This window comes from Peromyscus maniculatus, chromosome 22 (genome assembly GCF_049852395.1).
Source record: "Peromyscus maniculatus bairdii isolate BWxNUB_F1_BW_parent chromosome 22, HU_Pman_BW_mat_3.1, whole genome shotgun sequence".
Lineage (NCBI taxonomy): Eukaryota > Metazoa > Chordata > Mammalia > Rodentia > Cricetidae > Peromyscus > Peromyscus maniculatus.
Genome location: NC_134873.1, coordinates 35,854,066 through 35,878,908, shown reverse-complemented (window position 1 = coordinate 35,878,908; position 24,843 = coordinate 35,854,066). Strand labels below are relative to the sequence as shown.

At 42.9% G+C, this 24,843-nt stretch overlaps 1 pseudogene; it reads left to right on the top strand.

Annotated features, from left to right (window-relative positions):
* Positions 1-249: 249 nt before the first annotated feature.
* On the top strand, positions 250-590 carry LOC102909950 (large ribosomal subunit protein eL36 pseudogene; annotated as a pseudogene).
* Positions 591-24,843: the final 24,253 nt, after the last annotated feature.

The window sequence follows — 24,843 nt, the reverse complement described above, 5'->3', positions numbered from 1 at the left end:
AGGACAATGGTGAGAAAATCGCAGTTGTAAAGATTTTATAACTTTCTAAATCTGATTATTAATTCACCATGCACCCAAAGTCTCTCCTGGGCAGTTGAGCTCACTTTTAATTAGGCTGCTATTCACCTAGATATAAAATAATCCTTCCACCAAGCTCTAATAATCTGAGGCCGGTCCAGTCAATGATCTGTGGCACTTAGCCATGTTTTATTATTTTAAAATGTTATTGAGTCCTGTTGCGGCCGCCATGGGAGAGCAGCAGCCATGGCTCTGCGCTACCCCATGGCCGTGGGCCTCAATAAGGGCCACAAAAGTGAAGAAGAACGTCAGCAAGCTGCGACACAGCCGGCGCCGCGGGCGCCTCACCAAGCACACCAAGTTCGTGCGGGACATGATCCGGGAGGTATACGGCTTTGTGCCCAATGAGCTGTGTGCCATGGAGCTGCTCAAGGTGTCCAAGGACAAGCCCGCACTCAAATTCATCAAGAAGAGGGTGGGTATGCACATCATCACCAAGAGGAAGTGGGAGGAGCTGAGCAACGTGCTGGCCGCCATGAGGAAGGCGGCGGCCAAGAAGGACTGATGCCCCCACCCTCAATAAACATTGCTACCACGCCCCCCCCAAATGTTATCGAGGAAAATGCTTTCTGCATTGGAGTCTGAACTTACACAGTAAGTTATCTGCTTAGTACATTTTACAGTAAAAACCAATCCTCTCCAAATCACGTTCTCTCCGTTCTCTTGAGATAATGAGTAGATTCTGTGTGAATACAGATGAAACTGTTAGGACTGTTTCCTCAGCCCTGGGAAAGTTCTTTTGCTGAGCAGCTACGGCATGTATTTTGCACAAGGCTCAGGGCGTGAAGCCTCCAGCTTGCGGGTCTAAGAGGGCAGCGGGCCCTTTAAGATGCAGAGAAAAGTGGGTGGACGTGAGACCACCGTCACCATTGAGTCGGATATTGAAGTCTTAGCCCTTGCGTCTCTGTTTCTGCAAAGATTCCTTTGTCAAGTGCTCTTGCCATGAGGAGCTGAGACGCCACTGCCCTAATGCAGGAGGCCACATGGCCTGAGACTCCGTGCTGAACCCTCCTTTCTCTGTGCTTAGTTGATCCAGAATGGTCCCTTTGGGCATTTTATTACAATAGACATTTATGTTTTCTAGCTCCTCTTCCAGTAGAGACATGCATAGAATTCTGTATTTGCCAGTATTTTATAATCTCATATACACATATCATGTATTTTGGTCAAATACACCTCCCATTTCCCTCTCACCTGGATTCCTCCTCTGTCTCTCTACAATTTTTCCTCCCAACTTCAAGTGCTCTTAAAAAAAAAAAAGACCTGAGTCCACTGACTGTTGCCTACATGGCATGGGTGTAGGGTCATCTCCTGGGGCCTGGGTAGGCTCTGAGAGGCCAAACCCTTGAGTAGAACCGACTCTCCCTCCCGCACAGGCCATCACTCACAATAGCTCTTCAGATAGTGGAGGAACTTCATGAGCCCTTCCCCATCCATGCTGGAATTCTTTCTGCCTTCATCTTGTACATACCTTGCGCATGCAGCTCCAGCTGATTTGAGTTCATGTGTGCAATGCCCTCTCATGTGTGATCAATAATGTTTCATGGTAGAGATCTGCCATCTCTGGCTTTTACAGTCTTTCCGTGATGATCCCTGAGCCTTGGTGGGGAGATGTGATATGGATGTCCTATTCAGAACTGAACATCTCACAGCCTTGTATTCTCTGCGTATTAACCAGACATGAGCCTCTGTATTCATTTCCATCTCCTGCTGAGGGATGTAAGTAAAGGGTAGATGTGTGTGGGTCCAAGTCAGGAGTTTCCATCTCTTCCCTTTATTGGTTGTCATGAGCCCAGGAGTTTGTCTAGGGACAGTAACCCCACTGTCTACCCGGCTGTGAGAAGGAGAACACAATGACTGATTTATAGCATATGGCTTAGCTGCCACCCCCAGAAATAACCCCTCAGTCAATGGCTAATTATGTGTGTGCTGTGGAGCTGACAGGGATCCCAGCCTTCTCCTCCAGGAAGAACATTAACTAACATCACATTATTAGCTTATTGGTTTTCACTTAATGTTCTCATGAAAAATTTTAGGTAAGCACAAAGCAGAAGGATTGGTATAATATATTAATTGTAATGTAATCTAACCTATGTGTGTATGTGAGAGACAGAGGGAGTGCAGTGTCCAAGAGGGCCAGAAGAGGGCGTTGGATCCCCTAGTGCTGGAGTTTCAGGAGGTTGCAGCCTGGGAAGTGGGTGTTGGGAACACAAGAAGCACTTTTAACTTCAAAGCTGTCTCTCCCCCCCACCCCACCCCATATGTGTTTCTTTAAGTACAATTGAAATTTAGAGCACAGGGTCCCACTGGGTAGTTTACTCCTGTGGTGCCAAGATGCCAAGAGGAATTTATAACCCAAATACTGTGTTCAGTCGGAGAAGGTAAGTTATGCTTTATTTAGCTTAAGAAAGCTGAAATGCCTTGTGAGAAATATGCCAATGCTAAGTAAGCAAATAAGACAGATTTGACCCCATGTGATCCACACTACAGTGATGGAGGATTGATTCCATATGTCCACTTTTCTTGTCTCCTGATATAATCCTGTCAAATTCCACTCACCAATCTGATGCTGGGTTATTACTTCCTGGGTGGTGTCAACACTATTTCCTCTCTGTGGGGAAAGACTTTGGGATTGATTTACTTAAGTTTTGGAGGTGCTATTATTATTATTATTGTTGTTGTTATTTTAAAAACAGGGTTTACAGTGCAGCAATATCCAAATGAATTTATAATCTCAAGTCTGGGCCAAAGGAAAACAAAAAAAGTTAGACCCTTGCTCAGGTACAGGCTTCAGTGAGTCTGGTTTGATGAAACTGAAGCACCCACCAAACTTTACCTTTACTGTGTAATTTCTAAACAAATTTGTTGACATGCAAATTATAACTTGTCCTGCAGACTTCTTTCACTAATTAAAGCTTGTAGAAACCCAGGAAAGACTGAATAATTAATACACTGCTGGCGTGCTTCTACGTCAAGTGAAGTATTACCAAATTACATGTCAGATTAGGAAAAACGAACTACTTAAAAACATGTTTAATTTTTGAGCTCCTGTTCCTTCTGCAATATATTCTGAGGAGCCCTATGCAAGGCTGAGGCCATCGCACCTTCCATCCCTGAAGCCTGTTGGCTGCTCTAAACCGGGTGCATCTGCTCTGACTCCCTCTGTCTCTGGCTGTGGACTAGACACAAAGCTTTCAGTCTCAAAATATAAGACCATGTTCATGCTTGTGTGTGCACATGTGTGTTTGCAAGGCAGGAACAGAACAATGTGGTTGATGATCCAAAGAACATAAAACTGTGATTTGTATCCTCACAGTGATAAAAATATTTCAATCACATAGATTTGGGGGAAAGAGGACCCAAGAAAACTGGCAGGAAGAAACCCAGGATTGTCCAGAGAATGAACTATCAGACCTTGAATAATCTACATGACCCCAGCAAAGTCCCTGTGCTAGTCAAGACATCTATGTTTCTATTTGCAAGTGTGAGTCTTGATCTCCTGTTGGGGGGAGTGTTTCCATTCCTTTCTGGTGAGTGTCTGGTGAGCCTTGTCCTCCTAAATGCAGACACAGATCATGCAGCTTAGGAAAGAGGTATGGGGAGTTGACGGCATCCACAAGCCTGTACCACAGCGGTGTGTTGACGATTTATATCATGGTTCTATGGCACCTTCAGGGCAAGCCCTAATCATGTCACAGTTTTATATGATTGTCAGCATGTCCTTAAAATATGACTGATTTATTAACAAGGCTTGGGAAAGTCTGTACAAAACACCAGCTGACTTCAGGTTGGATACACGTTGGACAGAGCATTGCAAGGCATCTAAGGATGTGCGAGATGGCTGTTGATGGTTGCCTTGGCATCCAACACATAGTGATGGCAGAAGCAGGACTCCGAGGCTAAGGAGGAGTTAAAATTCGGCCGGGCGGTGGTGGCACATGCCGTTAATCCCTGCACTTGGAAGAAGGAGGCAGGTGGATCTCTGTGAGTTCGAGGCCAGCCTGGTCTACAGAGTGAGATCCAAGAAAGGCGCAAAGCTACACAGAGAAACCCTGTCTCAAAATAAATAAATAAATAAATAAATAAATATATACATACATACATACATAAATAAATAAAATAAAATTCCTACTGTGGAGCAAATGTGGGCACAGAACAGGAAGGAGGGTGGAGTGCATTTGCATTCTCAGGGTGGGCTACAGTGAGGTAGGATGATACCTGGTGTCCTCACCATATCTGTGCCCTCAGCATTGGTGATGGTCATCAGATTCACAGTCTTTAGTCATTTTAGGCTCTGGTTTGACTGAGAGTTTCTTAAGTGATGTGCTCTTCCAAACAGTATTTGAGCATTTAAGAAGATTCCTGCTCAGACCTTTTTTTTCCTTTTGTGCATAAAATTTGGACAATGATCAAATAATATATTAGCTTATATTGTCTGGTAACTGAGAATCAGAGAGACTCTTTTTATATTTTCCTCTCGTTGCAATGATTCTGAGGATATTAGTTTGAGTAGATCCTTGTTTGTTTCAGTGAGTTATCCATAATGGCTAAAAGTTTTAAAATGGAGTCACCCAGTAAATCTTTTGGTACACAGATTGATCCTTGCTATTTATCATAAGTCGTATATAGCAGGACAAATTTAAATGACCAGTAATTACAGTAAATGAGTTGATAGATACCTTTGTGTACATGTTTTGTGTTTTAAATTGCCCAGTTAATTGTATGCTAGAAATGAAGTAAAATATATAACCCCATTGGGCATATAGTTCTTAAATTATTGTTTCACATTTATCTGTAGATAAATGTCAACCACTACCCCCTGACCACTTCTAATTGGTATTTATTTATACCTTGTGATAATTATTTATAGTTCTAGCTTTTCACCACATCAAAATTTGAATAACAAAACAGGCTTCCTTTATTAATAAAATGAAGTGATCCTCAGCCACTGTGCATGTGTGTGCTGTCTGAGACAGCTGGAGACATTTTCTATTAGGGGCACTGTCTTCTCCACACAGAGAGTATTCATCTATTGCCCAATAGTAAACGACTCACAGAAACCTGTCTTTGAAGACTCCATTTCCTCTGATCACTCAGTCTGAAAACAGTGCTACCTTCACTGTGTTCAGTGAAGATCTTGGAAAGGATGACCAACCATTGGGTAGAGATGAGTGCTTAGGGGACTCTGCTTTGGGGACAAGACAAATCATCAGCAGCAAGAACAGAGGTGGACATCTGGGAGTAGCTTACCCCCTTTATAGCCTGTGGTGCACCTTAGTGGTGTGACCATGACACCCATAGAGGTTCATGGGCACACCATTAGTGCTATGCCCATCATAGCTCATGGGTGCATTGTCAGTGGTGTGATTATGGCACCCACCAAAAGCTCATGGCTCACTGTTGGTGCTATGCCCATCACAGCACATGGGTGCACTTTCAGTAGTACGACGCCCATTACTGCTTATGCTATTCCCTTTAGTAGAAACACCCTTTGAAGGTGGTTCCTCAAGAAGGCACAACTTTAACACAGAAAGTGAAATTTGGATAAAGTTGAAGAAGAAGAAGAAGAAGAAGAAGAAGAAGAAGAAGAAGAAGAAGAAGAAGAAGAAGAAGAAGGAGAAGAAGAAGAAGGAGGGAAGAACGAGGTATTGCTTCTGATGGCGGTGATATCCTGCTTGTGGAGGATGCTGCTCCAATGGACTAAATCCAACACCTCAGTGCCAGGTCTTATTTAAATTGGAATTTGAAATGGCCCAAATCCATCAATTACATTAGGATTACTGTAGTCATCAGTGCAAAACTAACAGTCAAACCATAAATCTTTCTGCATTCAAATGATTTCCTCCTGATTAATGTACTAGGGATTCTGTGCGGTTGGTGTGCTTACCTATAGAGTTAATTGAAGTGAGAAAAGCAGGAAAAATAACTTCTTGCATTTTTTATTATAAATGTCATTCCAATAAGTCACTGATGCAGAAGGGGAAAGCGTGGTAAAATTACCAACTGTCAATTACATTAAAGCCCATGAGTGTTCAACATATGGATTAAAGCAGCTTGCTCTCTCCCTTAAGGAATTTATTCTCAGGAAAATCCCCATGGCTTAAATTCTTATGGCACTTCAGTGGGGGGGGGAGGGCTCTGCAGAACCTGTAGTAAGCATGCTCAGCCTTGGTTTTGAAATGTATTTAATTCTGGTTCATGTACATCTCTAGTGGTGGCTCTTCCCACTCCATCGACAATCCAGATGGGACTCCCCTTCTTTCTAAAACTTGCTCTCAAAATGAAGGTTTAATTAAAAACACGTCATGCTAATTACTAATACATTTAAATCCAGTCTTAGTTCCCTACTTGAACATTTCAAATATAATTGAGAAAACACTCCTTTTCAGGCACCTTTCCTGTTCTATATATTTCCCAAGTCGTTTCTATAAAGATAAATAACAGTTGCTCCTGAGAGGAGCCCAAATCTAGTTAGGAAATAAAAATACCTTAAATGTAAATGAACATAATTTTGTAGAAGTGCATATATCTCAAGGGCTGTCAGTTCTTTGAAATACATCAGCTTGTCAGGCTTATGGGGCTCTGGGTGGAGTGGGTTTTCAATCAATATGAGTGAACATGTGTGTGTGTGTGTGTATGAGAGAGAGAGAGAGAGAGAGAGAGAGAGAGAGAGAGAGAGAGAGAGAGAGAGAGAGATTGAGAGATTTACTATTTGAGAGCTGAGGCAAAATATTCACATGTAATAAGATTGATGCTTTACCTTATTCTGCTGCATACCTGAGATACAGTGACTTGGAGAAGCCTGGAGAAGGAGAGAGGGCAAGATGAAGGAATGAACCCATGAAAGCAAATAGAGCAGCTGTTGGTGGTAACAAACAACACAAACACCCTGATATTTCTTTAGATGTTTCTCTGAGTAGCTTTGTTAAACCCAGATACACAAAAACAGCATTTTCCAAACAAGGTGAAATCTTCACTCAATCTTTCCAAGAGATCTGCCTGCTCTAAGTAAGCCCCACCCAATCTCTGTCGGAGGCGTTCTCTCTCCTTTTATGGAAGTGAATGAGTAAAGTGAGATGAATCTGAAGGTGGCCCTCACAGGACCCCATCCTTGTTAAGTCAATGTCCTATGACTCCAAACTGCCAAGGACTTCTCCTTGACACCATCTTCTGAAGCTGTGAAGATGGATTCTTTCTCATCTAATGAGTCATGAAAGTGTGTTGGGTTATGAGGAGAAAACCTGTCTAGGCCAATACATAAAAGTACTCACAGTAGACTTAGTCCTGATTTTTATTGGCACCCCAATGGCTGTGCTGTAAACCAAGACAGCTCCCTCTTCAGTTCTGTGAATCTTGGTGTTAGCACCTCCTGCATCTAGTGACTGTGTGTTGAGCCCAGCACAAGAGAGGTGTCTCTCATGAGCAACTGAAAAAAAAAAAACCCAAGTCAATAACAACAACAGAGAAAGAACAAGAACACATCAGAAAACCAACCTTGTCCCGGTTTTATCTTAGCTTTGACTAAGGCAAGGAAAACTTGCATGAAAGGCTGCAGAAAGAACGGGCGTTGGGAACATGTGCAGAATGGAGCAGGAGCCAGAGGAGTTGTGGGCTCAGGTACTCCCAGGGTAGGGTTGGGCACTGTCCATCCAGACACCAGCTTGCTTGGGTAACTCATCCTTTGGGAAGTCCTCTCCCAAGGATGAAGTCTGACAAAATGTAAATGGTGCCTTTTGCTGACCTTCCAATTGCCCCACAGCCAGTCCCATCAGCCCTGGCTTGTGAGCACAGAGTATGATGCCCGTGGATAGGAAGGCTTCTCCCCTCTCAGTGAACATCAGGGCTGATGGGTTCCTAGATTCTCAAGTTGAGGGTTATCTGCTCCTGTGCTTTGGATTACTGCTGAGTTCATGTCCTTTATTATTTCATCATACTCCCCAGTAGGACTGAACCTTAATCTTTCAAGACTCATGGGAATAAATCTCTACTCAGACATTAAATAACCCAAGCCTGTCTGTGGGGAGGAGGGGGTTCCAAAATCGCCATCTTCTATTTATTACTCTTTGTGGTGGCCGGGGATCTTGAAAGATTCCACTCCCATCTGGTTCATCTGCATGTTACTCTGCTTCTAAGACACGTCGCAACTTATATCTATAGCTCTGTGTAAATTTTATCAAGTAGATGAAGCATACTGCCTGTTCCTTACAAAATACAGTGTGCCTATGTCTATTTATTTCTGTGTTTTCTCAAACATCTTGTTTTGAAGTAGATGGATTTTGGCACTCTATTCCTAAGAACAGTGTTATTTTATGTGTGACTCCTATTATTTCTTTATCAAGCACCCAAACTTAATGTACACATGTTCATTCTCTTACTGCTCTGGAAGAAAAAATTTAGATAAAATAGCACGATAAGCTGTCCAGAGGCACCCAAAGCTCCACTGTGCGCCCAGCTGCATTACTGCCGAGGTCCTTACTCCGACACGACTGGACACTGACTAAGGAGGAGTCCTGACACCTGTTTCTGTAGGAAAACTCCAACTCTGCTATGGATATTGGGAGAAGCCTGAGTCTTACCCAAAGTCTGACTCCAACAAAAAATATGTCTGTCAGGGACTGTAGAGGCTGCCCTGGGAATCAAACAGAAAACTGCATATAGACAGTGTCTGAACCCCTGCCCAATTCTCTTCCCTAAACTTTTATACTCCTCATATTTAATATCTAATTTTAGTTCACTGAGTCAGTAGAAAGCAAATACTCAAAATATTCCTGTTTCACATTAATTATTTAATTTATTTATACATAAGAAACACCAAATACCAGAAAACACTTAGAACCAGTATTTTTATCAAAGTATCAGGCTTAAAAAAATGAACATGTAAAAATCAGTTGCTTTTTGATATACTATTAGCAGATATACTGAGAAATAAGCTAGTAGAAAAATAATCCCATTTACAACAGCTTCAAAAATCTGCCTAGGTATAAATCCAACCAAGAAGGTTAGAGATTTTCACAAAGAAAAATGTTAAAATGCTGAGAAAGAAATTAAGAGGACACTAGAAGATAGAAAGACATCCATACTCATAGGTCAGTGGAATTAATATAATAAAACAACCATATTACTCAAGCAATCTATGTATTCAATTCCCACAAAATTCAAATGACTTTTTTTTTAAAGAAATAGAAAAAAAAAAAACCTTTCAATTCCTATGGGGGCCAAAACAATCCAGAGGAAAGAGAAAATGCTCAGGTGTCACAGTACCTGACTTCAAGTCATAACACAGAGCCATGGAGAAAAAAGCAGTACTGACTTAAAGACACATGCAAATGTTGATGGAATCAAGGGAAGGGGCCAGATGTGAACCCACACTGTAGCCACCTCAAACGTTTCAAAGCCACATACTGGAGAAAAGACAGGCTCTTCCTTCAGCAAGTGGTGCTGGGAAAACCACACACCATGTGAAACCAGATCTCTTTCTCCCACCCTGACCAAAACTCAAAATAGATCAGAGACCTGAATGGAACCCCAGAAAGTTTGAAACTCAGAAGAAAACAGGCAGACACTCAAGCTGTGCACACAGGCAAGGGCTTTCTGGAGAAATCGAACTGAATTTTAAAATCTGAGCTCACACAGAAGTAAAAGCATCTTCACAATGAGTGAAACGGTTAACCAACGGGACAGACAGATTACAGAGCGGGAGAAGACGTTTACGGGCTGTGACAATATCTACCATAAATAAAGAATAAAAAAAAGAAAACTCCCCCAGATCGCAAAATTAACCACTAAATAAATAAATACAAGTTGTCAAAAGATGAACTTCAACTGAAACTATGAAAGAATGTTCAGCATCCTCAGCCATCAGGGAAATGCAAACCAATGCTACACTGAGATTCCATCCCATCCCATCCCAGTGAGAACGGAGATTGTTAGGAAAAACATGATGACTAATGCTAGGACAGACAGGAGGAAAGGGAACATTTTCACACCGATGCAGGGAATACATTTTATTACACATTAATTTATTTATACACCTATTAATTACAAATTTATCACAAATTTATATTTATTTACATTTATTAATTTCTAATGATTTATAATTTTGCTTATAAATGAATTTATTCCCTGTGGAAACCAGAGCAAAAGATCCTCAAAAACCTTGAAAACAGGACTACCCTATGAGTCAACTCTATGACTTCTGGGAATGTAAGCAAAGAACCCTAAGACAGCACACCTTAGACAGAGGTGCCTGCATGCGGGGTTGTGTCAGCACCTCTCACGAAGGCCAGATTATCCAGGCAAGCAATAGCTCTGCACAGAAGAATGGGTGAGGAGAACGTGTTATGTACAGAATGGAATTAGGCCAGTCGGAGATCATCATGTTAAACAAATTAGTCATATTCAGGAAAGTGAATATCATATGGCTTCTCTCCCTTTGGGACCCTATACTAAGCACATAAACATAAAATAACATATAAATAAGCATGTATGATATCTATATTATATATATTTATATTTTTTATATATAACATGAAAGTAGAAAGGACAAGGAGGTGTAGTAAGTGGGGAGCAGGGCAGGGTGAGAACAAAGTGGGTATTTGAGGTGGATGTGTGTGTGTGTGTGTGTGTGTGTGTGTGTGTGTGTGTGATATACTTAAGGAAATTGTCTTTATGGGACCCAACATTATACACAATATATGCCAATAAAAAGTGAAAAAAAAAACCACCTCACATTGACTCCTTACTTCCACTTCCAACTCACCACAGATCCCACCCTATGCCAGATTCCCTGACTTTCTAGATCTTAAAACATATCAGAACCATCTGCCTTTGTCTCTCTATGGCCATAAAAGGGAGGCACTGAACTTTTAGGTTCTTTCTAGTGTCCTAGATGCCGGTGGTCACATTCATTAGTGGCCACAGGCTCTGCAGAGGACAGATTAGATATACTTCGGATAAAAATGTGATTGTCTTGGGCCCTTTCAGAAATGTGTAGAATTATTAAGGAAGATCCTGAGGAGTGGGATGGACTTAGATATGGTTGTGATAGGAAGTGCTCTCTAAAAGACTCCTGATTGGTAGACTCAATTATTGGTAGGCAATAGATCATGAGGGCTCTGACTGATTTATGCATCCATCCACTGGTGGATTTTTACGGCATGTAAGACAATGGGAACTCTCTGGTTGGAGGAAGTAGGTCACTGGGAGCAGGTGAGTCCTTGGGGGTCTGCAGACATCCCAGTCCCTTCTCTTTGTTCTCTGGTTACCGGACACTGTGAAGTTGGCAGCATCACATGCCCTGTTCCCATTACCATGCCATTCAGCTTCACCTCAGACCCAAAGCCACAGATACAGCCAACCTGGGCTTGAAACTTCAGAGACGAACTGGCTTCTTTGAAGTTATTTAAAGTTATTTCTTCCAGATATCTGTCCCAAGAATCAAGAAGTTCAACAGCAGAGACATATTCTAAGCCACTTAGCTAGAAGGTTTAAGAGATTAAGAAAATTTCAGTTCGTTCATCAATGGCCAAATGCAGAGAAATGCAACAGAATTTTAGTAACTACAACTTCCCCTCAATTCTTGAATATTCTCCTTAAGATACATATTTTATTTCAGTACCAACAACCAAACTCTTCAGCAGCCTGCCATCCTGGTGCAACCCTGCAGCGTAGGCTCCTGCCCCCAATGCTAGTATCTATAATAAGCCTCTTTTGACATTAATTGACATGTCACAGCCTGTCCAAGGTGTTAGCTCCTGGGAATCTGGGGGGTTGAGTGTGAAACAGCTTTCATCCACAAAGATGATCGGACACCTGACGTCTTGTGCCACGTTTTTTTGCTGTCACCAATTTAAATCATTAGAGAAGGCGTCTTTAAAAAGAATCCTGGTGATAGCTAATTTCTAGAAGGTAAAAAATAATTAGGCTATCGGAATGGCTATGCTGCAGAACAGAACATTGCAACCCACAGTCAGTAGGGAAACCTGAGGTGCTATCTATTGGTTACTGGATTTCATTTCTATTTAAGGAAAGATTAAACCATGAATGAAGATGGAGAGACTTCCAACAGACTAATTGGATTCCAAACGTGGTTGAGTACTAATGTTACTCAATCTTAAGCATACTTACCTAAGCATGGACTTGAGGGCAGTCACCCCCAGGGCCCGACATCACAGCAAACGTGGAACTATTGAGACGGTTGATTCTCTCCTTCCATGCTTATGTGGGTTTGTGGTATTGAACTCAAGTCTCCAGGCTTGAGTGGCAGGTACCTTTACTCACTGAGCCATTTCATAGGCCTAGAAAGGAGAATTCTTAAAGGATGGTCAACACTAAAATTACTCAATAGGAAGATGAGGTGAGGGGTTAGTGAATGCACCAGAAGACATCAGGAAAGCCAACCAAATGATCTAATTTAGATTAACATAGGAAGCAATGGGTTGTGGGAGTCAACATCTTGCCCCATAGCATTAGCACCTGGTAGGAGAGTTTGAATGATGCAGGACAAAGTAGGCTTACCTTCTGGAGGAAGGAGCCCTTGGCAGGCACTACAGTGAGACCAAGGTAATCCAGTGATGAGCACAGATGAGCATAAACCATCACAGATCCTAGAGTTTTAAATCTTTACTGGAAAGTCCTGTTTCAAGAATGGAGGGAAGGTGGGCAGTATGGAAGTCCCTCCCCCAGGATCCTGGGTTTCATTGTCTGAAGAGCTTGTTACCCCTGGCTGCGTTCTGTGTGTTTTGTCCTGTGAGAGATAAACTCTTATGATCTGTTTTGTGTCTCTTTTCCCTCCATGATTAATTTTTTCACATCTCTTCAGATGAACTATAACTTTTCTATGCATCTAGCTCCTTCCACTAATTCATTGAAGACTCTTACACTATAACCAGTTTTTTATTGCATGTATGTATGTATGTAGTTTGTGTGTGTGTATGTGTGTGTGTGTGTGTGTGTGTGTGTGTGTGTGTGTGTGTGTGTGTGTACCAGGGTGAGCTAGTGGATGTCAGATGACATCTTGTGGAAGTCGTTTCTCTCCTTCTATCATGTGGATCCCAGGCATTACTTTCAAGTCGTTAAGCTTGGCAGCAGGTACCTTTACCCACTGAGCCTTCTCTCCAGCCCACCATTTTCTTTAAATTGAGCGTCTTAAAGGATCCGAGTGACCTGGAAGAGAACGTGTGCAATGCTAAACTGAAACAGAGACAAGAAATACAGTACGTAAACAAATGTGCGTGTGGGTACAGTAAAACATGTCAAAAGGAGAGCAAGAAAGGGGAGGTATCAGGTGCCACGGAAGGACTGCGCATGGGTAAGGGACATGAGTCTGTCCTCAAAGAGTATTTAAAGCTAGTTGTAGGTTTGAACACTGTCATGGGATTTTTTTTTTAAATGGTGAATAAGTGCAAAAAGCTACATCTGGTAAGTTTAAGTGTGGAATCTGATGGGAAGCTCCTCAGCACAGAGCGGCCATTCTGCTGCCGAGTTCACTGAGATACGCGCAGCCTTCAGGTCAGTTCATGTTGCTGTGCAAAATCTTTGTTATTTGCAAATTCTTCTCAATACAGTTATATTAGAAAGGAAATCCAGTTCAAAACATGGTGTTGCTGCCGAGCACAGCATTGCAGAGCAGAAATGAACTGCCAAGTCTTGGGGAAGCCAAGTCCTTGCCCACCAGAGCATCAGAAAGCAGCTGCTGAGCCAGCCACCTGTCCTTGGTCGCTTCCCAGGGGATCCTGGGCTCCCAAGCTCCAAGCTGATTCTGGGTAATTCAGTTTAGGGAACATTAGCCACTCTCTGAGATCCTTCAAAGGTTCTATGGAAGCATAAATTTAAAAAAAAAAAAAGCATTGTAGGAATAGCGTGTAAGTGCAAAAGCAGTCTTTCTTTAGCAAAATAGAGATTCCTTAACTCAGTGGTTCTCAGCCTTCCCAATGCTGCAACCCTTCAATACAGTTCCTCATGCTGTGGTGACCCCCAACCACAACACTATCTTTGTGCCTACTTCACAGCCGCAGTTTTTCTAGTTATGAATCATAATGTAAATACCTGTGTTTTCTGGTGGTCCTAGGCAACCCCTGAGCGGGGCATTTACCCACCAACCCCACAGCTCCACAGAGTTTTCTTGGGTGTGAGCAGCAGGAAATATGAGATAGAAGGATTTAGATTGTGGAGATAAACAGATAGAAAATAAAAGGATAGCCTCCAGAGGGCCTGGAACCTATTCCAAGGAGCCCCTAAGGGCTCTGCCCCAGGGTATTTATAGAGATGCCAAGGGGTGGAGCAAAAGACCTCCCCTCTCCCCCAGCACAGCCAAGTGCAGACCATCTCAGACGCCTGCACTCAGGCTCGTGGTCCTAATCATCCTGTCTATGAGGACCTGCAAAGGGGTTGCAGCCCACAGATTGAGAAGCACTGCCTTATAACTCACAATATATAGCATGTTCCATGGAGTAAAACTTCAACCCACAAAGCCACGAGAAAAATATTTTCATATGTTAACTCATTGTTCAAAGTGAGGCATGCTTATGCAAACTGTAGCACGTCACAACATGAGAGAAGGATGCCGCAGCCGTATTTACATCAGGGATTATTCTTCATTATCAAAAGAAGAGCCGGCAATGGGATATTCTGCAATCACATTTGCATAAGTTAGAATATTTTAATTTCAATCATCACTTAATTCTTAAACTTCGCTGCATGGCATTTTGTTTGATGGGATTGTTGAAACAACTTCCAGCCTCTGCTCAGGCTGAGGTAGCATGAAGAAGAATTCAATGCGAGTTTTCTAGCACATTCTCTATCGACAGACCCAGTCGTGGAGAATGAACTGAAAAGACAGTAGAATCATCTTCAGTCATTTTTTTGTGCAATTTCAGCCCTGACCAAATTGGATCCAGGCTGAAATTGCTTCCAATATTGCCTTCTGAATTGAATTTCAATTTTCTGGTGTGTGTGAATACACCTGTGCTCATGGACTAGCACGAGTTTTCTTTCTCTGTAAAAACTGTCATAATTGAGTGTCTAAAAGGACTTTGCATGGGCAGTGCTCAGAAGCGCCCATCAATAGGCTAGAAGACGAGGCTGCCTTAATGGAACTTTCAATATAGTGGACACATAATAGTGATGATTTACAAGAAAATCTTTTATTGCTCGAGAGATTTCAGGTTTAAATTAACTTAGAATTTACCACAGAAGGAAAAATGACCAAAAATGCTACAATTTGTCAGTAACTATTTCCAAGAACCAGGAATGCAATCATGGAAGCATCGTGACTGGCTGCAATATAATAGCATCTAGAAGAGATGGGGTCACATGTCCTTGGAACACCCCCAAAGCCACATGTGCCCCCACAGTATTTTTTCCTTTTAAAGCCTTATAAACATTTTATATATGCATAGGTATACATGTATACATGTGTGTTACGTATGCATGTGTGTATATGTTTTGCACATTTACATAAGTGTTTTCATGTATGCATACATATATACATACTTTGTGTATATGTGGTATATACATATGTAGATATATGTTTATTTATACATACGTGTATATGTATGTATACACATATGTCTATTGAATTTTGTAGTGAGACTTCTGCAAGCTAAGACAAGAGCACATTGGTGGTGAGGTATGTCAACACAAGGTCCTTCAATAGAAGATGGCCACTGACTGCCACCCAGCTGAAATATTCACATATTACCTCTTTTTTTTTGAAGGGGGATGTGCACAGTGGCGTCTGGTGTGGACTACCGTTTTGCAAAATCAAACATGGAAGATCAAAAGCTCTTTCGGAGAACCCATCCCACGCTCAACACCAAACTACAAAGCTGGTAGTGTGCATCTGCATGTTGGTGGCCACAACCAAAGAGGGACCCAAGGCCACATTCAGCCACGGCATTCAAGTCTGTAGTCTGTCACAGCTGTCAGTCTGGAGAGGAGCACCTGGCAGCCATGACCTTATTCTGGCCTCTTGGGTCATTTCCTGTCACTGGCTTTCTTCTTTTCTTCTTCTGGCCCCTCTCTGTTTTCTAGAGAACGGTTACTTTTGTAACAGTTATTCACCGACTGTGTGAGAATACTTCATAGAAAGTCCTTGGGGCTTCCATTGCTAGTGACGGTGATTATGGGATGGGTGTGTGACTAACTGTAACTATATAACTAATTAAGAGATCAGTGCCAGCTCTGACCCCCATGGTGTAACTCCCAGGGCCACACCAAGGCTCTAGATCCATCCTGTGTGTATCTACAGCTCAGGTATCACTACAAGAAACCTGGCATATAAATGGAGCCCAAGTACATACTAAAGTAAAAGGTCTTTCTCAATATTCTATTACCTATATATAATATTATAATATTACTTATAAGGTAAAACACTGACTTAAAATTATTTTCCAAATAAAAATAAAGTTTTATAAGACACATTTAAATGTATTTTTATCAATAAGTAAGACTTAGTGAAGCTGGCCCTGGGGTTGGGGGTGGAGCCAGTTGTCCTGAGTCCTGGGTTTTGCTTTCCAGCTGATACATCAGGTCCAGGGTGCCAGGCAGGTGTTGCATGCTGCCATACATCAGGTCCAGGGTGCCAGGCAGGCAGGCGCTGCATGCTGCCATACATCAGGTCCAGGGTGCCAGGCAGGCGCTGCATGCTGCCATACATCAGGTCCAGGGTGCCAGGCAGGCAGGTGCTGCATGCTGCCATACATCAGGTCCAGGGTGCCAGGCAGGCAGGTGCTGCATGCTGCCATACATCAGGTCCAGGGTGCCAGGCAGGTGCTGCATGCTGCCATCTCACTTTCTTGTACAAAGTGATAAAAGTGGCTCACTTATGTGCGTGTGGTTAAAAGTATATATATTTCAGGGCAACTTAAGATATTAAATCTAAATCATAATTGCTATGCTAAAAGTCACTCATATTTAGAGTTTAAGGATAGTTTCATGTATATTTAATATTTGGTCTTTGCAGTCACCTTCAAAATACACCTTATTTCAAAGAGTTATATATGTTTATTGTGTGTTATTGAAAATTTAAGAAATACAAGTAAGCAAAAATATGATACCTTTATCTTGGATGAAGTAGTTCAATGTGCACATTTAATCTAAAATGTCCCAAGGGTTAGAGAGCAGTATCAAGCCATAAATCTAACTTCTTTTTTACTTAAGTTATTTATGTTTTCAAGAATTTCATACATGAGTACTCAATTCACATCTTTTCCATCCTTCCCTCTGATCCCTCCAACTCTTTCTGCCCTCCAACCCCTTCTCAACTTCATGACCCTTTTTCTTCTTAATTACTTAATTATTATGGCACACACACACACAGGCACACATACACATGCATACTCTTTGTTTAGAAAGTAATTTTCTAAATGAATGAGTTATATGCAAATATTTTTGTCTGTGGCTAAGAGAAACCAATCCTTCTTGAACAACAACCACATCAGAACAAATTGTTATTAGAGGAAGGTACAGGAGATCACAGAAGCAAAACAGATTCCAAACAGATCCAGAGGAATGTGGAAACTGGGCTCATGCTGACATCTGGTCAGCAGAAAACTGCAGATGGACCCCCTGGATATCTCCCACAAGGCTAATTAAATACTGTGCTCTCACTGCACCCATAGCCCAATCTCCTTGCAGAGTATGTCATGGCGAAATCCCCACCACAGACACCTCCTTTACCCAGACATTTTAGAAAGCCAACTTCCAGGGTGCTGTGTTCTGCATAGTATTTGGCCCACAAATTGCCTTGGAAACTTGATCCCCAAAGAGCTTCTATTAGGTTGACACAGAGCCTTGAGGGGGTGACATCATTACAAGGCTCCACTCTACTCTTGAAAAGAGTCTCAAGAGAGGTATTCCCTTCTACCATGGAAATACACAGAGAATATCCTCCGTGAACCATAAGGAAGACTCTCAGGCTGGTCTGAGTCCTTGAACAGCTTGGTTTTGGATTTTGTAGCCTTTGGAAATTTCTGTTGCCTAAAAGCTCTCTGTAAGCAGCCGATAGTAGACTAAAGACAGAGGGTCACCGAAATCCCCTTGAAGGAGAAAAATGTAGTTTTGCTAACAGCTCATGAGCTTTTAGCAAGAGGGACACGTGTGTCATGAAGATGAGAGGAACAGACCTGTCTGCCCTGCAGAATTTGAAAAGCGACAGAAGTCCCGCTTTCACGGCGGGCAAACCTCACCCTGCCCAGCCGCATCTTTGCCAAGGTGCAATGTGGCTTTTCCATGTTGTCTTCAGATACAGCTGCAAAACACAGTCTCAGGTGAAGGCAACAGCATCAGCCGACCTTATGTCACCCATCTCCAGGGGAGGGCAACTCACCATGCTGGTGGTTGGAATCCCAGTGTCCCAGATGGGCGCTGCTATTTGCACTGTTTGGGTAGGTTCAGGAGGTGTGGTCTTGCTAATAAAAGTATTATCACTGGACTGGGCTTTGAGACTGTATAGCCTCATTCTGCCTCCTGTTGGCTCTCTCTCCTGAGGCGCTTGGCTTCATGTTGGTGGTTGGAAGCACCATCAGGCATTTAGCCGAGGAGGCAGCCATTTGGGATTGCTTTCTAGTGCAGTTTTTTATTTCTTTTCATGACTATCACTTAAAACAGACATTTTTAGGTTGGGAAGATGGATTAATGGATAAAGCGATTGTGCCACTGAGAGGGCAGAATGGATGTGGGATCTGCAGCACCCACATAAAAAGATGCCCAGGTATAGGGGCCCAGCTGCTAGAATTGCAGTGTTTGGGCACTGTGTGTCACTCATTGCTACACTCCTGTTAGAGAGAGGGGCCTAAAAAGATTGGGCAGACTCCCTCCAGTGATTATAACTACCATGTCCTGGTATTCTTACTCTCCTCTTAGTAACTCAGGAACAGGAAAACACCCATATATCAGAGCAGATACAGCACCTGGGGTGCACATGAAGTCACAGACAGGACATACACAAGACACACCCCAAAATCCTGTAGACCTAACACACCTCTGCCACATCTATGTACCTAAATCCTGCAGATTTGGTGAAATGCAAAATACAGAAAGTTACATGCATGCAATTTCACTTCAGCCGTCTGTGTATCTTCTACGAAGGGTCATTTCTTCCAGGAAGCATTCTGATTCCTTCCCACTGTCCCTGATGAAGTTCAAAGGTATTTTGTGGGAAGAGCTGTGCATGTGTGCATGCGCACACATGTCCCTCACCACTGGACAGTCGGTCACATTCTTAGCTTTCTCAGACTGCAAACGCAGCATTCGAATGAAAAAAAAAAAGTGGCACATTTTCTGTTCTCTTGCAACTATGATTATTATTTTTCCAACATAAATGGAACCCCGGTTTGGCTGCCAGCAGATCAAAGGCAGAGTTGCAGTGAAGGGTAGTCAGGTTGCAGAGGCTGACTGGCTTCTGAGGGCTCTCTGCGGTTTTGATCAGACACCTATCAGCACAGAGAGGCACTTTTCCCCCCCTTTTGTCTGAGTCAGGAAATGAGAGAGATGATAGCAGCCTTTTGGTCTTAATCCTAACTGCTCTGCTTGACGGGAGATGAAAGGTGCTGCAATTACCACTGGTAACAGCTGACTGCAGCGTGCCTGCATTCGTTATCTTAGTTACCATTACAAATTACATGCTATTCTCCTCTACCTGAGGAAAGGAATATTTAAACCCCGCAGACTCTACCGGTGCTGTTTGATGGGCCTTCTGTTCAAGTGTTTTCAGCGTAGCTTCACCCAGCAGAAGGAATCAAAGGATGCCTCCCTGGTGGCACTGGCATTTGCCCATCCATGATGGCGTCCAGCGGAGGGTTGTGTTCACAGGGAGCTGTGGGCAGAGAGGACATGAGCTTCATGCAGCTGAGCTTGCGGTTCTGTTGCTTAAATACTTCCCCAGGGTCCGTTTATGTTGTTGCTCTGGGTGCTGGTGTGACCATATTAATTTTATGGCCTATCTGCTCTGTACTCTGTTTCCAAAGATACTGACCCCTCAGCCAGGGAGGTTTCTTCTTGTGGAGGGTCTGAGGCAACAGCAATTGTAATATTACAGCAGCAACAGAGGCAATGCCTTTCCTATAAGAGCGTGTGTGTGTGTGTGTGTGTGTGTGTGTGTGTGTGTGTGTGTGTGTGTGTGTGTGTTTGCTCGTGTGCCCAGGAACAGGTGCTAGTGCATAGTACTGTGGGAAGGTGTTCCAGTTGGCTTTCTGTTGCTGTGATAAACACTGTGACCAAAGCCAGCTTGGGGAGGAAAGGGTTTATTTTGGTTTACACTTTCCAGGTCACATTTTATCACAGAGATGTCGGAGCTGAAGCTGGAAGTAGGAATCTAGATGCAGGAACTGAAGCAGAAACCATGGATAGACACTACTTACTGATCTGCTTCTTCTGGCTCATTCTCAACCACCTTCCCACCTGCCCAGGGATGGCACCATCCACACTGGGTTGGACTCTTTCATACCAATCAGAAATCAAGAAAATGCCCTGTGACTGGAGAGATGACTCTGTGGTTATGAACACTGGCTGCTCATCCAAAAGACCTGGGTTCTGTTCCTAGCACTCAGGGAGTTAATTCCCAAATGCCTGTGACTCCAGTTTCTGGGGATCTGCAGGCACTGTAGCCTTGTGGGGTACATATATACATGCAGGCAAAGCACTCACACACATAAAATAAAAATAAACAAATATTTAAAAATATAAAAATAGATACCATATTACAGAAAAGCAACTTGCAACCTATTAGAAAATGATATCAAAACTCAGTGTCGGGACCAACACCCTGTGGTATTTCATTTGTCCTGGAATCTCTGCACACTAGGGTACACTTGAAACCCACAGGTCTGGCTTTCTGCTAGGCTGGTCCACACTATATGATGGGAATTCTCGTCAGGCATCAACAGTAAAAGCCATCACTTCTGGATCCCTGGCTGCCTCCATTCCCTGTGCTTATGTGTGGTGGTACATACATCATCTCCTAACCCAGTGTGCCTTTGTGGAGAAAGTACTGGCATGTTATAAGTCAGAGTGTACAGAAAGTCTGGGCAAGGTCACACATGAAAAACTGCCTAGCTGAGGTCAGAATGCCTGCTTAGCCCCCAGAACTGTTTCCCTGGAGTTTCGGCTTGAGCGCTGGTTTCCCATTTTAGCCAAACACTTAATCTCAAATTCTGAAAGAGATTTTGCATCAAGAATTTTTATCACCTGGAAAGTTCTGTCGGCTTCCCGTATCACTTTATGACAAACTTAATTGTATTAATCTGCTTCCTGATGTTACCTCTAGATAGATCTATCTGTTCACATTTTGCTGTGAAAGAATGCTGTTTAAAAGTATTCAATTCCACATGTGGTATATTTATGCAAATATTAACATCAGCTTATTTGGGGAAATAATAATAATCCTAAAATCATTTGCCTCTGTTGGTACTAATTTTGATCACTGAGAATTTACATATTTTTTAAGTAAAACTTTCAGAACAAATAGATCATACAAATTATCAGAAATTGTGATTAGAATCAGCTGTAAGTCTGCATGAAGACACTATTGTACTGTTCAGATGGAGCAAAGATAAATTTACCAGCAAACTCCATTTATGGGCTTCAGGATCCACTGTGAATACAATTCTGTAGTTGGAGAGGGAGGCACCTCCTTTAGCAAAGACAAATGTGATGCTAGATTCTGCTTTTCAGCATACAGGTTGAGCCTATGGCCCTTGATCAACAGGATTTCATTTTTATAAAAAATATACTGGGGATCAGCATAGACAGTAACACCCAAAGTTACCGCTGTAGCACGCCGCATCCAGATAGTGTCCGAGGAACTGTGTCCTCCACTGCTTCCCATTCTGCCGACCTTGCTGTTCTTTGAGCCACTTTCCCTCTAGCCTCGATGTTCTGAAGTAGTATCTTAGGGAAGAGTGTGGGATGTGTTCACGTGCACATATATTAACTACTTATTTCTTGCACTCTGGAGCTGCCACATCACCCTGAGCTGTGTTGTTAACCGTCCCCTGACAATCAGCCTCTTCGCCCTTATTTGGTGGCTCATCATCAAGCATGGGCACCTACTGCTGTCGGAGCTAGTCCTTGATGAATCAAGACAACCAGGTGTGCAAAAGCATGGGAAAGCCCAGACGATGCACAGAATCCAGCTCTTACCATCCTGTACACTTCTTACTTTAGTGTCACATCATCAGGATACGTATCACATAAAACACGCTTAGAGATGCCGAAGTGAAATGGCAGCTTCCAAAAACTGTCCGGGTTCATGGACCAGGTTGACCCATTACCGTGAAGAAGGGAGAATTGGGTGCTTGGTTTCAAAGGGCTGTGAACAATTGCTGGAGGAGCTCTGAGTTTGAACTATTGCACCCTGTTTGATACAAATCCCTGACCCTTGTTTTGTATCAGAAAGTCATGCAAGGCTATGCTTTTCTCTGCTTGTAGGTACCTTTTCCTATACTTGCAATTCTTTGGCATTTACCTCCACCCCACCAGCTCATAACAAAGACACATCTTCCTACCTTTACCTGGGAATCCTTATCATTGTGAGCCCCCTAGAACATCTTGGTGCCTCTCTAGCTACTCTACAGTTGTCTATCTATACTCTGGACCTGTGCCCTTCAGAATATAAAAGCCCAGGAGGTTTGGAATCGAGGTCAGTGACAGCATGTGCTGGGAACACAGAGTATCCTGTGAATTAATGTACAAATAATGAGCTCCTGTTTTTCTGTTTATTCCTTTTTTTCCCCAACAAGGTTATGTATCAGCCACTATTGTATGGATCACTCCATTCTCTAATAAGATAGAATTATACACAATCTATAACTTCTCTCCATTTTCATTTCTGAAAACTTTAAAACTTTGATTTTGTGCCCATGTTTATTCCGTCATCAGTCTTAACAGGCCGCTCTGATCGGTGTGACTTGGAGGTGTGGAAGGGGCTTGACTTAGTGATAGTACCCTGTTTCACAACAGCACAGTGGGATGGGGGAGGAAATGTCTGCATGCCACCGATGAGACATGCAGAAAGGGAAGGAGAGCCTCTGACTGTCAGCTTTCTCTCTGCTAGTCCTCCAAGTGATTCCCACAGAGAGAATGTAAGGCTTCTATGGGAAATCGCCACCAGGAACTGGGGATCACACTAGAGGTGAAATTGCAACACTTATTGCCTTGTTTATAGCGAACACTCCTGTCCTCTGAGGAGTGGGGGACTGTGCTTATGAAAGGGAAAGACAGAAACTCACACTGGTGTGAAGGGGGAGTTGTCACCACCTTCCAGAGACACCTGCCAGAGCCCTCAGGGCTTCACACCTCAGCAGGCCTTGCAGCCTTGGGAGTCTATAAAGAAGAGGAGCTCTGCTTCCAGGAGACAAGGTGTCAGCACTTCCAAGGACTCTGTGAGCATCACTTCCCTTCTTCCTGCCCCTCCTCTAGTCATGAGTAGGATTCCCTGGGGCTCACACTTCTATGGCCCCTGAAAGGAACAGTGCTCCCACGGAGAACCTCCTAAGTGGCCTGTACATAGCATGCCCAAGAATACTGCTGTCCACACACAGTGGCACACCCCTTCCCTCTGAGCGCAAACTTGAACCTTGGCAGATGAAAGGTGGCACTCTCATAAATCTGAGGTTCTGTCAAAAATTTTTTAACATGGAGGACACAAATGACCCCATTACACATGGCTGTGGAGCTAAACAGGGCATCCACAAAAGATGAAATACAGATGGCCATGAAACACTTTCAAAAGTGTCCAGCATCTTTAACCATGAGGGCAATGTGAATCAAAAATACTTTAAGATTCATCTTGCTCCAGCCAGAATGGCCATAATTATCAAGAACACCATGACAACAAATACTCGTGATGTGGAGGAATGGGGACCCATTATTGACTGTTGGTGTGAGCTGGTTGCAACCACTTTGGAAGTCAGTCTCGAGGTTTCTTAAAAAACTAGAACTAGAACTAACATACGAGCGACACTTCTGAGCATGCTCCCAAGGGGCTCTGTACCCTCCTACACAGGCTCTTTTTCACCTGTGTTCTCTGCTGTTCTATTCACATTAGCCAGAAAATGGAAACAGCCCACATGTCCATCAGCAGATGAGTGGATAAAGAAAATGTGGTGCATGCACATGGAGGGATTTTACTCAGCTATGAAGAAAAACAAAACTGCAAAATGTGAGGGTCAATGAATGAAATAGGTGAAGTTATCCAGGCCCAGGAAAACAAAAACATCTTGTTTCTCATATGTGCATCCCAACTTTGTATTTCCAGTCTTGTGTGTTTAACTTTGAGTATCTGTGGGTGCCAGGAAACTAGGAGAGAGTTAATTAAAAAGAAGGGTATATGAGAAGCAATATAGAACCTACTATCTTACAACCTTTTAGAAATATAGTTTTTTAAAAGGATTTGATGGGAGATATCCCACACGGCTAAAAATTCCTGGGAAATATCCAGGTCAGGGAGGCCCTAGAGCTGTGCCCTAAACAACACAGACTCTGGCCGTTCCTTAAGGCTGTCCACTAGAATATCCTAAACATGACATTCTTGGGACTGTTTACTTCTCTTCTAGACGACATGGAAGCCTTTACTGGACACCCACCAAAGTTCTGAGTAGGCCAGCGAATGAGTATATTGCCACAATGCCAGACCTCATTCCTAAAGCGGTCTGTCTTCACTGTTTGTCTTTTGTTCAGATTAAATTATGTGCCCAAGACATGATGTTTCAGAAGGTCACTAGTTTAAATTAGATATTGGATCCCATGTTATGACAGAAGTGAGTG